The 14297-nt window shown below is 38.1% G+C and overlaps 1 protein-coding gene across 2 annotated transcripts in view; it reads right to left on the bottom strand.

The window, feature by feature from the left end:
* The window catches only part of EXOC4 (exocyst complex component 4), a 729394-nt gene that overhangs the window by 300148 nt on the left and 414949 nt on the right, over positions 1 to 14297 (bottom strand). The window lies entirely within an intron of this gene.

Here is a 14297-nt window from a genome sequence, read left to right as displayed (position 1 = left end):
TAACTTGTTATCAAGGTGCACCTCACTATAAGCAGACACAATTTAGTAATGTTCTGTGGAAATCAGTTTTCTAGGAGCCAAGAAAACCTTGGCAAACCTGGGTGTCACGTTGCATTCAGTTTTATTTTATCCCTTAAAGCAACTCTAAGAGAAAATCAAGCAGGAGCAGTTAGCAATGCTAAAAGTAATCACAAATACCTGAAAGGAGGAATTCTCAAAGCATAAACCCTGGTTGCAAATTCTATTACATAGCCCAGAAAGAAAGCAGCATTCTTAAGGACCGGCAATAGTCATAAAAACCAAGATGGTGGTGCAAAACCCAAGAAACATGGGGGATAGTGATAGGAGAAGGAAGCCAATGGATACGAAGGGGGTAAAATGAATGCAAGAATCGTTAGACTACAGAAGTGCTTAAAAAGTGGTATTCAGCAGAAATGGTGCACCGAGCAGCGGGAGCAGAAGTAGCAGAAACAGTTTAGAACCTATAAAATGTATTCTGATGACAACAAAGGTCCATCAACTATAAAATGACAAGTCTGCAGTGTTTGGGGGGCAGTTAGTGAAAGGGCAAATGGATTTCTGTTAAAATAACTTCGTCAGTCCCTGAGGCATCATTGTAATCAGCTAGTAACAGACATAAACATATCATCAATCCAGATTAGCAAATGGCAAACAATTCATTGGAAGGTACTGATAAACAGTCATACTATGATCTATACAATAGCGCATAACCATAAAAGTACATAATCTGTGTTTAAAAAGACAAAGGTAGGAAGAGAGATAGAGATAACTTGCTGGGAGGCAACCACAGGAGACAAAGGGAAAGGGAGACAAAAAAAAAGAGAAAAACACAGGGTAATCGTTCAGAAATTCAACTATAGCTCTTACTGACATCCTAGACATGGTAAAACGGAAAGAACCTAAGGAAGGATTTGTTGTCACAGGACTTGAATTGAAATCTGAGCTCCGCTATTTACTATGTATGGGACTGTTTCAACCAGGATTATTTCACTACAAATAATAGGAAACTGACTAAAGGTCATAAACAGTTTCATTCTAAGAAAGAGGAACCACTGTAGTTATTTTAAGCAGAGATTTAACATAAGAAATTTGGTGCTTACAGTATCATATTAAGAGCTGGTGGAGTTGGGTTGAAGCTGCGTTTCCAGGAATGATTCCAAAATAACACTGAAGAACTGACTCACCAGAGGAACTATGACAGCTGTCGCTATCAGGAAAGGGAGGGATTAGACTACAATGACCTCTGGGTAGTCCTGAAACTAGTCAGTGGCTTTTAATATTGTTGCAAAAATGCCAACACCTCCATACTTGCTTCCAGAAAACAGCCAAACCATAAGAAAACAGCCTTCACCTCAGTTCCCCGTTACAAATATCACATGAATGCATCTTGTAGGAAGAACCTACTTTATCACCTAAATTCTGCTGCAAGGGACACCAGGATACATAGTCATGGAAGGCAACGAGCTTGGAATAATTTCTGAGTGCCAAACCACCAGATTCACAAGTAGCTTAAACAACAGTGATAGACAGCAGCATTCATGACAAGAATTCCAAAGGCAAGGCAGTTTCAGAACTGGTTAACTCAGCGACGCTACAATATCATCCAGGACTCAGGGTCTTTCCATTTTTCTATTCTGTGAACATCAGAAGCTTGTCCCTTTTTCGCTTGCAAAATGGCTGCCACAGTTCCAGGTAACTCATGTACCTTCGACATTGCTGACAGAAACAAACAGGCCTATTTCTTTGTATTATCTTTCAGTCAGAGAAAACCTTACCCCAAATGCCTCAGTAGACCTTCTCCAGACTTGCTGACCAGAACTGTATTGTGTATTTGTGGCCTTGACCATTTTTGGCAAAAGAAACAGCATTAGCATGACTGGTCTAGACAAATCATGTTGCACCCTGAGGGAGAAAGGACCCTTCCCTGAGCACATCGCCTTGCAGAGAAAGTCACCAGAATAAAGTTACTACTTGATAGCTAGGAAGATGAGGGGGTGGGGTACGGGGTGGTAGGCAATCAACAGGTTAAGCAAGTTGCTTGAAACCCACTCTCTGTCTTACTTTCCTTAATTCGGATGCTAATATCACCCCACTCAGCTAAGAGGGGCATCATGCCATGGTAACCTACGCCTATGATCTCACAGGACCATCATTCCTGGAAGATCATGTGAAGTGACATATAAAAATTTCTGCAGACAGTGTGAGAGATCATCATTATTACTGTCAGAGGGAGTGAGGAAGGAGACTTCTATTCTCACAAAGTACCACCCTCTCCAAGTAGTGTTAATTGAAAGGGCAAATAATTGTCTCGAGGGAAAGCAATTTGCTGAGATGTGTGTTTCTGAAGCGTTTTATATTGTCATTATGGACAAGAAGGCTAGAATCTATCTGAAGAAAGATGACCAGTAAACCATGAAGCTTCCCAACAGTTGGAATGTCTCCAGAGAACTTTTTTGTTGTTTTTAACCAGAGACTATCTTAAGCAGTGTCACTATGTTGATGAAGCAACTGCATTTATGATGCATGTTAACTACTATTCCAGCAGGTAATAATGGATAGGGATTATTATTAATGCACATGCTAATATCCATGGAGGATCTCACATATAAAATGTGTAGATAATTGCAAATTTCATAGTCTTGGGTTTTCAAAACGTCCTAAGCTTACCTGTTGCTTTCAGGGTATAAGCTAATGCATATCAATTCCTTCTGCCAAGTTCAAACTTTTTTTTGTACACTCAGTGGAATTTCATTTCATATAGGTATATGAAGGTAACAAGGATGACTGCCTATTAATATGCTAGCTGTATCTTTCTGCTCACCAAAGTTAATTCACTGAATCAAATTACATTATAATATGAAGTATTATTATAGAATTGATCTCATAAATTGATGTTGAAACTTTTCAAAGGAATCTCCCCTAATATTCTCATTTATTTACTCTCCATTTCGCTACATTGGAACCCTATACCTTCAAATACATTGAGCCATTATATAGGACTCTCAGCTCCAAGGTAACATTAATGATGCAATTCTACAAAGTGGCTATACCTGGAATTTTGTCATCCAGATATTATGAAAAGGCTGGGAAAAGCTTTGACTTGTAGAATAGTACCCTTTTAAGATGATAAAGAAGTTACTCAGAAGGCTAATTTGTTATTATGGTAGCTTTGTAATGGGTGTACTTGGCCAAGCTAAACTCCATTTCCTTGAATTCTCTTCCCTGGGTGTTCCCAGCTGGATGGGTTACAAAAGACATTCTTGCTTGAGATGTGAAGGATGGAAGTGAACCAGGAACCACTGTGTTCTATAGACTCAAGAGGCTGGCATCTTAATGCTGTTGCTGGTTCAAATCCTTGGCCTGGGCTGCTCACCTTTCCTTGATTCTCCTGGAGCCTCTTGGACTCCTATGCCTGGCATGTTTTTGCTCAGTGATGAGGGGCTCAACACCTCCTGTAGGACACTCCTATCATCAGGGTCGGAGACAGTGAGAAGCGACGCAAGTTCCAGCCCATTCTCACGGGTTCTAGCTCGTGCTTGCTCTCCCTCACTCGCTATCCCTCCCCCAGGTGCTACATGAGCTGTGAAGAAACTGTTTAACCAGAGTCCATGATTGCATAAGGCCAAGTCCCTGTAATGAATTTTTTATTATGAGTTTTTAAATTATATACACACAAACCTGCACGTGCTTCTGCTTTTCTAATTGAACACCAGTTTTTAAAAAGATTTATTTATTTATTTGAGAGAGTGCAGTGTGTGTGTGGGGGGGGGGGGGGTGGTGTGCAAAGGGTGAGAGAGAATCCCAAGCAGACTCGTTGCTGAGTGTACAGAGCCCAAAGCACAGGGCTTGATCCCACGACCCCAAGATCATGACCTGAGCCGAAATCAAGAATCGGACACTGAACCAACTGAACCACCCAGGTGCCCCTGAACACCAGTCTTTAATACCATAATTAATTTGTTGGAATATCATTCCATGGCATACTGCCCATAAAAATCTTTATTTTGAAGAGAAATGATCAAAAGTAAGTTTTTAAAGTTCCTATACTGCAGTAACTGACAGATGTATGAATCATCAAGAAATGGATAGCCTTCTTAAAGAGGCAAGAAAAATTCCTACACATTTAAGAGAGATTTCCATTTGAAAAGGTTCAAAACTAAGTTTTAGCATTAAAAGCTAAACTTTAATTATCTGCTAAATTTTGCTTTCAAAACTTCTTATTCTCCTGTCATTGTAGAAAACTTTGCCATTGCCGTAGTTGAATTTTTGACTTTTCAAATCACATATATTAGAGCAAATTATAAAATGAAAGTAACAAAGAGAATGTTAAATATACAGATCTCTGTATTGGGGAGGGTAATCGCTGCATCTATTGGTCAAAAGGGTTAAGAACAGGAGTCTTCTAAAGCATGTTAATCATTATTATGGTAAATATGCATAGATATGGTTCTACAGTGAAAGTACACTGAAAGTGGGGTACCTGGGTGGCCCAGTCGGTTAAGCGTCTGACTCTTGATTTCGACTCAGGTCATTATCTCAGGTTCGTGAGACTGAGCCCCACAATGGGCTCTATGCTCAGCAGGGAACCTGGGATTCTCTCTCTCTCCCTCTGCCCATACTTGGCTCGCTCGCTCTCTCTCTCAGATAAATAAATAAATCTTAAAAAAAAAAAAAACCCACAAAGTATTAGCTTGCTTCATGAGTTTTAGATGTAACATTTTACCTCAACAACTTACAGGAAAGACTCTATGAGTACCTCTCTTATACTAATGAGGAAACTAAGATGAGAGAGAAATAACTTTCCTAGGATCACCTAAGAGGAAAGTGGCAGGACAAGGCACTGGGCCCACTCTCGTATTCCTACTCTCATGCTACAACTTTTAAAATTTATACAAAATGTTTAGAAATTGAGATACTGCTTATAATACTCAATTACTCAACATATAATGCCTCTGTCTTATCTCAATGCCCCCACTTATATTCCCTAACCAAACCATCTAGGTATAATGAGTTTTCTCTGATCAGAATGTAAGTTTCCTGAGGCCAGGTCCATAACCTCTTCATGACACTTCCAGATACTTCAGAGTAATAGGCATACAGTCATGGTTTTTGTGAATCAATACTTTGTGGTATTTAAATGCCAACTAGTATAAGCCTCTTAATGCCACATACCATATCTCCTATTTCTAATTCTTTACAAACAGCAGGTACTCAGTCAAGCCCTATTAATTTTAATAGTCAGCTGGCTTTTTAATCTGGCAACACAAAGTTGAAAACAGATACAGACCCAGCTTTTTTTCCACTGAAAAGATCTACAAAAATGATACATAGACCCATTCACCAAATGGCTTAACTCTACAACAAAAGGGGGGGGGGGGTCTATCCTGAAGCTTAAAGGTCATTTCAGAACAAATCCAAGAAAGTATTAGAAACAGGGGCGCCCAGGGGACTCAGTCAGCTAAGCGTCTGACTCTTGATCTCAGCTCAGGTCTTGATCTCAGGGTCATGAGTTCAAGCCCTGCACTGGGCTCCACACTGGGCGTGGAGCCTAGTTTAAGGAAAAAAAAAAAAAGTATTATAAACAATGGGTAGAAGATGTACAGAACTTGTTGTTATTCAAGGAAACAATGCAGATTCAAAATAATGAAGACTGTAAAAGAGTTCTGATAAATTAAAAGTACACATTCATTGTGAAAAAGATAAGATAGCTTGATGTCATGAAGTTCAATGTTGTCCTTTCACAAAATGTCTTTTGTTGCTCTGTTAGAAAAAGCATAGTCCTACACTATGGTGGGTATTCTTGAAAGACTGTAGAGGGAGGAATATCCGTTTTCAGGCCACCACACATAATTTGCATTCATATTACACTTTATAGTTTAGATTGCACTTTTGGATCTCAGGTTTTATTTCAGTCTCCATTTGGGCTAGCTAGTTTCATTCTCTTCCACAGCTATAAACTTTCAAAACAAGCAATCTATTTTATCACAAGTTCTACATATATTAAGGAAACCTAGAGCATGTTCATTTCAGTTCCTGGGGAAGAATTAAAATGGAGTGGAAGTAACAACATAACTTGGAGTTGGGAGGGAGCTCACAGACATGCTGGCTGATACAGTAGCCCATCTGCAGCATCCCTGGACGTGTCGGTAACATTACCTTCAAATCGGAAGAAGCTAATAGTTGAGACAATTTCTAATGACTACTATTTGCAAAAAGATTTTATACTGAATCACTATGATGTACACCTGAAACTAATAGGTTATATGTCAATTATTCTTCAAAAAAAAAAGATAACTTCCTAATTAAAAAAAAAAAAAAAGAATTTAAGTCATGTTCTTTGAATGTGATGTTCTCAAAACACCAAAAATACATTTCCAAAATTATCTATGCAAACAGGTCATGATGACTGGAACAGCTCAGCTTTTGCAGACATGCAGAGTCTCCTAGTTAATCTCTAAAGAAGGCTTTGTGGCAGGAAGCTCAAATAGCAAGAAGTTATCAGTTTGTCATTCCATTATCCATACCTTCAAGTATAAAACTCATTCTGCTAAAAGAATTTTTGTCTTTTAAAATGTTACTCTAAGCACTATGCTGCTTCCCAGCAATGCTAACCGCAAAGGTAATGATGCTGTACATTTAATTTTTCCAGCCTTCATGTGTCTGCCAGCATTATAAATGAGTCATTAACAGTCTCAAATAGATTGACATTGTTGTTTGCTACTGCTGAGAAATCTCATTTCTTTCAAGACAGCAGGAGACAATTTGGGTTTAATAATTGAGGGTCACCAGAAAGCAGGCAAAGTTAAAAGAATCTAAAAGGATATTGGTCCAACTTTCTAGGATATTTATTTTGTCACTGAACTCAAAAGCTAAATGGTGTATTTCATGAAAAGGTCCAGGCAGGGAAGACAGACTCTAGCTCCAGGAAACACAGGAGTTGTCTCTGAAGAGAAAGTGAAAAACCTCATCTTTACCTTACGTAAGGGGAGGGAAAGAGCAATTTGCCGGACAGGTCCCATGCATCACCATCAGCCACCAGCGGCCTTCTAATGTACAAACACTCTTGTTAAATGTTATCCAAGCAACCAGAAACCTGAAGCTACTTAGCTCCATACTGACTTTGGAAATCAAATAGCATGAGAAGGATCTACACAGTCTAGAACTTTCATGGCGAAAACCTTCCTTCCTAAAGGATTCAGAAAAAAAAAAAATCAGAAGCTTCATAAGGTAGAACATTTACACAAGAAAAGGAATGTCAGAAAAAAAAAAAAAAGTTTAGAAATGAGAGAACACTCACAGCCCAGTTTAGCTGAAGCACAGATTCTTGTGGAAGAGTAAGGGGGATGGATTAAAAATGCTGGCAGAGACCTATTATCAAGTGCCTAGAATTTCACGATAATTGTATTCAATTCCAGTCAACAAGGAGCCATAGAAGGTTTGAAAGGGCAGAGAAAATAATGGAACTGTGACTGAAAAGTAACCTAGCAGCACTGCATAGTACATGGTACAGACCAGCAAGTGGGCTACTGTCATTGTTCACATGCAGCTAGAACAAGCTTAATGGCTGTGGAAAGATTAGAATAGCAAACTGAGGACAATTCCTAAAATGGAATCTATAGGATTTAAACAATAACTGGTAGTGACAAACAGGAAGATGAAATTGAAGATGAGTATGATGCTTACGGCACAGGTGGCTGAAAAAACAGAGGCTAGAAAAAAAAATTCCAGCAAGATAATAAGTTCTTCTTTGGACATAAGGACCAATAGTAAATGGAGGTAAAGAAAGATGTCCAGAAGGCAGTTTACTATGAGGATTCTGGGTTTTGGTACAGAGTACAGGGTGATATTACATAAATATAAAGGTAAGGCAAGGAAATAAGATCACTGATCTAGATTATATCAACTAGAAGACCTACCTAAGTTAATAATTTGTGCTGAAGCAGTATTTTAGGAATAGGAAGGAGGAAGAGGAGGCAGAACAAGACAGAGAAAATGAGCAGTCAGAAAGGCAGGAGATAAATACAGTGTAACTGTTCCAACCATGAATTCATGAGCTTGAGGAAAAGGTTTTTTACCTATTTTGAAAGAACCAGTAAGTCAAGGATACATATTGGGGAGAAAACCTATTGGATTTAACAATTAGGAGGTTATTATAATCATTAGGACCAGTGGTTCTCAACCCTGCCACACATTCTTCTGGGAAAATTTTTTTAAATTATCAATGGAGATACTCATCACTGACCAATTAAATCAGAATTTGTCCAGGTGGTGCCCAGGCATATGTAGTTTTTAAAAACTGCCCAGATGATAATAGAATGCAGGTAGGGTTGAAAACCACTGTTCTAGATGGAATGATGGAAGCAACAATAAAAACAAAGAAGAAGAAGGGGAAGAAGGAAAAAGATTAGAGTCAGCAGGTGGTAGAGAAGAACACAGTCTACTCTGTGGATACAGCTGGGATAAAAAAGAGGTCGTCATCTTGAGAAGATCTCAGGTCAGGAGGAGGTTTCCTTAGGATAAGGAGAGAATGAACATGTTTATGGGTAGAAAGAAATGAGGAGGTGTCGAGAAATTAAGTATCTTCTGGGAATGAAGAGAGGGTTGAGGGTGGGTAAAGAATAATGGAACAAGATCCTGGAAGATCTGGGAGACAATACAATCAAAAGCACAAATGAGGAGTGAACTTGACATGGCTGAAGAGGATTTACTCCTTAGGAGAAGGAATACAGGAAGAGAAGAGAAACTTTTGAGGTAGAGTCTAACAGGGGTATGCTAAGGGAATCCTCTTTAGATGATCTCAATAGGCAAATAAATAAATGAAGATTTGGGGTTTCAAGAAATGGAGAAGGACCACACATCTGAAAAGGTGGAGAACCTAGGATCCCATTTAACTGAGGCAGGTAAATGAACTTCTTACGTAATTAATCAGATTTCTTAGGAGAAATGACCGGGGAGATGACTAGAGTAGCAAAGAGGACTCAGATAAACTTGTGAGTTGTCTGGAAGTGGTTTATAAACAATATGGCTGAAGATCAGAAGTCAAGCAACATTAGAAGGATCCAGACAGCCTGGAGCTTTTATGGCAAAGGCTTTCCTTCCAAAGGGATTCAGAAGAAATTAATAGAACTTCCTGAACCAGTTTCAACTCACATCTACATTATGTCTGAAGAAAGTGAAGTTTTTTTTTTTTTAAAGATTTTATTTATTTGACAGAGACAGAGCGATAGAGGGAACACAAGCAGGGGGAGCGGGAGAAGGAGAAGCAGGCTTCCCACGGAGCAGGGAGCCCGATGCGGGGCTCGATCCCAGGACCCTGGGATCATGACCCAAGCCGAAGGCAGACGCCTAATGACTGAGCCACCCAGGCGCCCTGAAAATTAAGTTCTGATTTAAGCTTTAATTTAGGTACGGCTTTAAAACAGTACTAACACTAAAATTTACTTTACACCTCAAGAAATACTGACAATGAACTGTGAGTCACAATTTGTTAAGTCTCTACAATTTCAAAAAGTTGCATGAAATCAATACAGAAAAATTAGAACGTCAAGGAATTCCTGGATTTCTGGAAAATGTAACAAAAACTAGAAAAATAAACTCTAAATAAAATTTTTCCAATAAAGGGAGTCTAACAGAAACGATCAGAGATTGCTTAAAGTTTTAACCTCATACCCATGTTGCAAAAAAAAAAAAAAGTGAATTATCATGAGTAAGTGAACTTTGAAGATTGCATTTACATTCTGCCAGGTCCTATTTAAAAAAAAATGGAAAACCAATTTCTGACCCATCACCATCTCCCTGCTTCATGTGATAATGACTGCACAGGCTTAAAAGGTTTAATTTTAAATTCTTTCTAGTACTTGGGATGTTCCCATCAATAATCTGAGTTTTTAAGTGTCACCAACTCTCACCCTGGGCTGCTAAGGGAAGCTGTCCCAGTAATACAATGAAGCTCTCCTGTGGATAACAAACAACCTACCTGTACAAATTTGATCTGCCAAAGGCGCTATTGTCTAGTGCTTGGTAAATGGTTTGTATAAAAATCCATATATTGAGTTGAGCAGAGATGAAATAAAGTCTGAGCAGTGACGGAATGTCAATTACGGAGTTGGTAAAATAGCCCCTTTAAAAAGTTGTTAACTTCGGCACTTTCTTGACTCTAAGAATTTTATTTAAATATCATATTCCTCTGTCTCAAGCCACATTTTGAAAAACAGCACAAACTATTTGGTGAAGAGGAGAAAAATTATTCTTTTAGGTGATTATCTTCTTGGGACTTCACAAAAAGTAAGTGAAAATTTGCATTTTTAAATTGCATCTGCAGGACATGTCTGGAAGAGGGGTCAAATAAGCAATACTCCCCTTGTTTATCTAAATAACAACAGCTATGTCTCGGTCATCTGCATAGTATCTTGAAGAATTAGAATTGAAGGACAGTCTCAACAGATCACTCCAACATATCTACAGAGATGTGGTGGGTTCCAAACACTGAAAAGGACTTCATCACAGACATAAAAATCAAAGTTTAGGGGGCGCCTGGCCTGGCCCAGTCGGAGGAGCATGCGACTCTTACTCTTGGGGTCATGAGTTCGAGCCCCCCAAGAGAACACCAGGTACCTGGCTTAATAACATATAAATTAACATTTGAAATACCAGTTCTGATTTTCAGAATACTTTGGCATAATTAACTCCTTGGTTCCTTACAACATCCCTGTGAGGTACGTAAAGCAAGCTTTTTTTAAATACCATTCTAAATAAAAAAATCTTAAAAAAAAAAAAAAAATACCATTCTAGATTAAATGTTGGGGCCAGGATTCCAAGTGAGGTCTCATCATGCCAAATTTCATGCTAGTCCACTGCACCGGTGAGTGACTGAGTGTTTTATTTGGCTGTACAAATTACTATTTCTCTATCCTTTCTCTCTGCTATTTTGCAAATTAAGAAGTCCAAGCAGTTAGTATTTCTTCCCCATGGCATCCCAGCAGTAAGCAGAATGTCTTCAGTTAGCACCTACTACTTACCAAGAGTACAAGGATAAAGGGCATTCTTTTATTTATGTCCCACAGAAAAGAAATCAAAAGCATTAAGAAGGGGAATGAGGCGCCACTGCTTAGTGGATAGGATTTCAGTTTGGAAAGAGGAGAAAGTTCTGGAGATGGGTGATGGTTGCACAACAGTGGGAATATATTTAATATCCCGCAACTGTACACTTAAAAGTGGTTAGAATGGCAAATTTGATGTTAGGTATATTTTATCACAAGAGAAAGCAATAAACCTTTTTTTCTTTTTTTTTAATCACACTAAAACCTCAAAATTTTGCTGTAGGAAAGAAATTACTACAGGGTAAAATCTGTTTTTGATTATCTATGTTAAATACTCTGCTGTTCTATTTAAATGTGACCCATATTTTAAGTAAAATCTAAACTAAAAAGAAAAAAAAACCTAAATCCCATTTTCCATTTGAACAACTAGATTCACTTTGTAATGATTATCAAGTGAGTCTTATAAAGTCAAAATGAATCTAACAGAGAAGAGTAGAATATTTAATCTTACTAAAAGCTTATATCTTTTATAGCATTAAACATGAAATGACTGAAGCTCACCAAAACAGCATGTATCTATTAATGTGAGTTAATCCAAATAAAACAGGAAAAAAAATAAAGCTCATAATTCTAAATTGTTTAATATTCAACATTGGTATTTTTGGACACCTTTTCCAAAATGCTTTGGATTGTCAGCTCCACGAGCATAAAGACTTGTCTTACTCTTTGCTGTATGTTCAGAATTTAACAAAGAACAGAAGGAAGGAGGGAGGGCAGCGAGGGGAGAGAAGGAAGACAAATGGCTTTATAAACACATCCAAACAAGCATCCAGAAAACTTGGGATCTGCCAAATCTGAAATAGTTGGTAGTCGAACAAGTTGACTTGATTATATCAAAAAGCTATTTTTTTTTTCCTAGAGCCATGCTCAGCAGATATGGCGGCACTATTAATAATATTTTGCCAATCTATCATCTGTTTGAAAGGAATAATGGGAATTTAGAACATTTCAGTAAAGGTTCATCATAGGCAATTAATCCTAAGGCTCTGTACTTGCAGATCCTGCTGACTAACCTCTAGGATTTCCTCTGTAAGGTCCTTGTCCAGGTAGAGAATATAATTTCAAATCCATTTAACAAGATTTCCATTATTGTCACCAGTAATTATTGCCTTTTTTCCAATCATCTCATTTGTCAGAAAGAAGGTCAGTAAAAAGTGACCTCAGCTGCCTTTGAGATCTATAGGGTGATTTCTTTTTCCTTTTTTGTTTTTAAAACCTTCCTTGCTTTGCAGTTGTTAGAAATAGTAGCAATGTTAGAATAACAGAAAATCAAAGCCATGCTATTACTTGAGTAAAGCATACATCATTCATTCCTTTCACCTAAATCTAAGAAAAGCAATCACAGTTGCCAATGATTATTCATGTGAATGCTATAGTATTTAATTTCTAGAGGTCAATTACTTTATATCTTGCTCTGGGAGGTTTCCAGATTAAGATTTAATTAGTCTTATTCCTTTGACCAAGAGACTAAGCTATTTTAGACCTAAAAAAGGAAGTTTTCTTAGTCTTCTGGTAAGGGGAGAATCTAGCTCCTGAATTCATAGGAGGGTTAAGGAAAGAATAATGAAAGTTGATTTTAACTATTTCAATTCTTTAAAAAAAAAAAATACAACTGTGAGGCTTAGAAAAAGATCTATGAAATCTAATATTACATACAAATGTATAACTAAAAAATAAGACAACATCAGGAAACTTGAGAAGAATCTTACTATGTCCCAAGCACCCAAGAAGATCTCCTGTAGGTAAGCGCGCTCTTCCAGTCATGCCAGATATTGTTTCAACAGGAAGTGCAGGGGGTCCTTTTCATTACTCCCTGGTGAACGGACAGTACTGCCTCCCTCTTCTAAGTAATTATTTACCTGGCAGTATCTTTTATATATTTCTCCTTTCCCCCATTCCTTCACAGAGTAATCTGCAAGATTTGCACCATAGGCCAACATGAGTCCAAATCCATTGATTAGTGCTGAATAAGCAAGTAGTTGTGCTACATAACTATTACACAAACACTATTACCATCTTCTCAAAAGTATAAGATTTTGAGGCGCCTGGGTGACTCAGTCGGTTGAGCCTTCGGCTCGGGTCATGATCTCAGGGTCCTGGGATTGAGCCCTGCATCCATGAGCAGGGAGCCCCTCTTCTCCCTCTCCCTCTGCCACTCCCCCTGCTTGTGCTCTCTCATTCTCTCTGTTAAATAAAATCTTTAAAAAAAAAAAAAAGTATAAAGTTTTTTTTAATGGCCTAAGCATATATTTACTCAACAGAGATTAACCAAGTCAGCTGTTGATCATTCCCACATTTCTTCTTACAGCTTGCCCCAATTTTTATTTTGCAAATAAGGGGTTTTGTGGGGGTTTTTGTATTTGTTGTCTGTAACTTTTCCTGAAACTAATGCTAAAGAAAAACAAAGGGAGAAAATTTATCAATAACCAACATTATCTGAGAATCTACAGGGTTTATGCAACAGAACCATGTTCTTGTCATCCAAATAGTCAAAGGACGATTTTGTGGAAGAGGGATCAGACTATTTCCTTAAAAACCCAAAGGCGAGAGCTGAAATGGACAGGTAAGGCTGCAAGGAGATAGAGCGTTTTACACTAAAAGAAGGCTTTCCAATGGGTAATTTCACTGAATGATGCAGTGAGTTTCCTCAAAAGGTGGAGATACTGGAATGGGTAAAATTCAAGATAGAGAAATACTATAGGAAAGATTATATGTTGGAGGATGGCTGGATTAGAAAACCCTAAATGTTCTTAGTAAAATGACCCACAGATGGAAGTCATTCTTCTCTTCTTGTTGTTAGCTAATAAATAAGTGGGTTAAGAGCCCAAGAGGAGTTTACAGAATAGAAAAAGTTTACATCATGTTATAGGGGAACATTATGTAGATTACGAACAGCAAGAAGGCAATTAAGTAGTAATTATTACTTGTCTTAACAACAAGACAAATTACCAGCATATACAACCGTTTTCCAAAGGAAGGACAGACAAATGCAGCCTAAATCTGACAAGGGAAAGTACTCTTCGGTTGATTCAATGTAGAGGCAAAAAGGTTTGAGCCATTCTCTATCTCCCAACGTTATCTACAGTTCTGAAATGAAAAGCTGTCTTCAGTAAACACTATGTGACAACATCAATGGAAAGTCTCGGTAAGAATTTCCCCAGTACACCCTGTCACAGA

Source organism: Halichoerus grypus, chromosome 12 (genome assembly GCF_964656455.1).
Source record: "Halichoerus grypus chromosome 12, mHalGry1.hap1.1, whole genome shotgun sequence".
In the NCBI taxonomy this organism is placed as follows: domain Eukaryota; kingdom Metazoa; phylum Chordata; class Mammalia; order Carnivora; family Phocidae; genus Halichoerus; species Halichoerus grypus.
The sequence above is the reverse complement of the archived record's forward strand: the minus strand, read 5'-3'. Positions and strand labels throughout refer to the sequence as shown.